The following is a 3814-nucleotide window of genomic DNA, read 5'->3' on the forward strand; positions in this document are numbered from 1 at the left end:
TGAGTTAGCAGAAATGCCTGCTGCATGCTTTTGCTGGTTCTTAATCTCTTAACTTGCCTTGTCGAGGCAGTCCCCCTGCCAACACACCCAGGAAAAAAATGCACAAGGGGCGCGACTCATTTTCATTAAATGGCATTAGTGCAATTTTACGCTGGCAACCATCCAAGATGACTTAAAAAAATAAAAAATAAAAGACCAGCCGTGTCTTCGCTGTGTGCGCCAGAGAGGAATTCCTTTCTCTTGCAGCTGGCAGTTGAGAAACATTTTTTATTATTCATTTGTCCACTCCTCAACGCTGTTTTTTATTCTTTGCAATTCCTTTCTTCAATCATCCGCACTTGGGTCACAAATCTACCTGCACCTGTAAGGCTTCTGGCAATTATTCACTATCAATAATTAAATTCAGCAGTAAATCCAGCCTGCACTGTTACATTTATATTCACAGTACAACAGGGAAGTTGAGTTGCCTGCCAAGCAAGACTAATGTTTTCCATCTGTGTGCTGTTTAGTAGTCTGTGTATCCCAAATGGTGCCTAATAAGGTTCTTCCTCAGATCAGAATTACTCAGTTTAACCTAAACCCACAATATGACGGATACAGAAGGATTGGGCTTGGTGGAGACGAGTTATGGACAACATGTTCTCACATAAACCAGAATAAAACAGTGCTGACACTCTACAGGACTGACGTGTTCAGCATTCTTTATTCTGAGGTGCCGTATATCACGCTTACAGACCCGTATATATCACAGCAATAGCCGGAGGTGTTGGTGCCATGCATGCCAAGGAAAGTCAATATAATTACAGCGGTCACAAATGGGTTTTGGGATGAAAAGAAAAAAGGCTTTGGAAGGCTGTGTTTTGCACACGATGGCAACAGGAAGTATGACGTTTATTCACTACATTATGCAGAAGTGTGCTCATCAGTCCTCTGTGTGCACCATACACTGAACTTACCAGAGAATGTCGACAGTTTCTTTTTTTCATTCGAACAAAGTCATATTAGATTTAATCTCGCTACCACAATGCACCACTTACTGATAAAGTTAGGCAGATTTTTAAGTTTTTTAAGTTGCAATTCTCTGGTTTTTTGTGTTGTATAGCTAACATAGTAACTGTGTGGTGGGAGGGGACTTCTATGTTTAACCCCTTTCAGTGAGTGGACACAATCTTTCCTCAGAGCAGTCTCTGGATTTCTTTTTTCTGATTTACTGCTCCCTCCTTGCTGATTTACTGCTCCTTCCTATTCCTGCCTGGGACGGTCTGTGGAGGGGGAGAGGGTGACTATGCATGGGGCTAAAGGGGGTGGGTGGCCTTAATTTGCAAGCTCACCTTGTTTTCATGGGGGAGGGGGACTAATGTCCTCAGCAGGGACATTTCTTTTCTTTATCTTTCCTGTGCTGTAATTCCCCAAATCTTCTAATCTGTAACACAATCCCCTAGTTTAACTGTCTGATAGTGGAAAAATAGTCCATTATACTGTTATGAAACCCATTGTGAGCACCCCTCAGTATATGACGGGGTACATGTGCGCGGGACACACAAAAGAAACCTCAGTGCTTATAGGGAGGAGGGGTACAGAGTTCCCATGGAAACAGACGGCCCTACCCCCGTAGCAGATGGTGGCGGCGAGGATGTCGGGGGCTGTAGTGTGTAGTGATGGCGGGACCCGAAGATGATTATCTGTCCCAGAAACAACAGCTCCTCCTTAACTAAACAGGTGGCTTAGGTTTCTGGTCTGTTGTGTGTTAATGCAAGAGGCACGCTTTGTTCTGTGGGCTCCAGGAAAATAGAAGTTACCGCTCAGATCCAATTAAAGCATTTGTATATTTGCAACCACTCGTCTAGTTGCATTTTAATGAGTTGTAGCTTGATTAAAGTCTTTGATTTAGTCTTAGTTTGAATTGAACACACAAATGTACTGGTAGCACCAGTTTTAGGTTTGCAGGCTAAATCTATGTTTCCATCAAAATGTATAGCGCAATTTTTAACTGTAATTTCCAGAAAGAAATAATCTGTTACGTGACTATGAGGAGACCGGCTCAACGAGATAAACCGTGAGTGTGGGTAGTGGGGATTTTTCAGATTTGTAAGACAGAATTTGCTCTTGATGTTTCCTAAGACAGTGTTCACCACCTGCATTTAAGGGATAGTAACACAAAGACTTGAATTTCATACAAAACACATGTACCTTTGGAAGATTAAGAATGCATTTTTGCACAGAAGAAGGCTTGTTTTTTTGTTGGCTTGTTGCTTTTGTTGGAAAAAAAACCTGCAGCCATCTCTTGAACGAGGAGGCGCAGGGTCGTCTGGCTAAAGAGTTCAACCCGTCTCAACGCGACATCATCCGGCAGCGGCGCTGCAGTGGCCAATCATCTTAGTGGATTACTTTGTAACATAAACATTGTTTTACCACAGTTATCCTCTCGCAACCCAACAAAATAAAATTGCAACCATGTTCATTTGTTACTCCTGTCTCAGAATGTTATAAACTGCCATCCAGTATGTTGCCTTCTGATAAGCTTTACTCACGGAAGTGCACTTCCTGGATCCCGGCGATATCTGAGGCAAAACCTCCCCACCAACTTTGCCCTGTGGGTTGTTTTAACTTCTCTATGACATCATGACCGCAACGTTTAGGCGAGAAACGTATGCTGCAACTCTGTCTAAACCAGCGCTATGCGTGACTTAACCTGCTCAGTTTAGCGAGGAGACGGTTAGCATAGCCGCCACAGCTTAACCGGGTTTGCTCCCTGACCCACCTGCAGTTGGGTTTCCCTGAGGTGTTTGTCTTTCCTTTTTTTCCCAAACATGTCCAAAAAGGCTCCGGCATTGTTTGTAAAAGGAAAATCAAGTCAGCCATGAGGCTTTGCCAGCTTAATGCACACTTTGAATGTTAGCCAGGGAGCTACTCTCCACAAGTCATTTCAGCTCAGAAGCATGCTGAAAGACCAACATCTTAACCCAATCCTATCCGTTAAGTCCAGGTTCTCACAGGGGCGACTGAGTTTTTTCAGCTCTCTTAAATTAGAGTGTTACATCACGACAGTTTACAACAGAGTTTCACACTGGTTATAACGGAGCAATCTTTGTTGCCTCGGAGCCAATGTGCTTGAGGCTGAAGAGCAACGGCAGTCCTTTGAAGAGAGAGAGAAGAAAAGACCCGCTTCAAGGGACAGGACATGGGGTTATTGAGGATGACCTCTGAGCCCCGCCGCCACGTCTCTGGACAGCACGCTCTTCCTTGCATTTGCAGTCTACGCATCCATAAATCTTCTTTGTGAAGTGTTTTACTTGACTTTTAGATGTATGGTTTGAATTAAGAAGCACCAAAACACTTCATGCATGTTGGTTTTCAGATTTATACCGGCAACTCCCAGAGCAGCTGTGTGCTGTTCAAGAGAAACTGTTGCTGCTTGCTTAGAGTTGTCTAAATCATTTCCTGAGAAATGATTATCTCCTTATTAATTACTTGATGGGAAAATACCACAACCAGTGAAAACAACTGTATGGGAGTAAAGACTCCCACACAATTAGCTATGCTTTGTGTGCATGTGGATACTTTCCTTTAACAGACTCCTTGTGTAACTTAACTCTCCAGCGGCCCGCATCTGGTTTGGAGATTTTGTAACTTTGAATGCTCCCAAGCTCGGCTCCCTCTTTCCACAACAAATGACACCCAACGTGTCTTGTCAAAAAAAAAACTAAAAACTTTTTGTTTTATCTCTATACGGAGCGTCCTCTGTCTTTCAGAGTTGCCATCTTATTAGCTTGTTGAAGGGCTAAGCATCAAACAAATTGCCAAACTGCAAAAA

Source organism: Pholis gunnellus (genome assembly GCF_910591455.1).
Source record: "Pholis gunnellus genome assembly, chromosome: 12".
Classification (NCBI taxonomy): domain Eukaryota; kingdom Metazoa; phylum Chordata; class Actinopteri; order Perciformes; family Pholidae; genus Pholis; species Pholis gunnellus.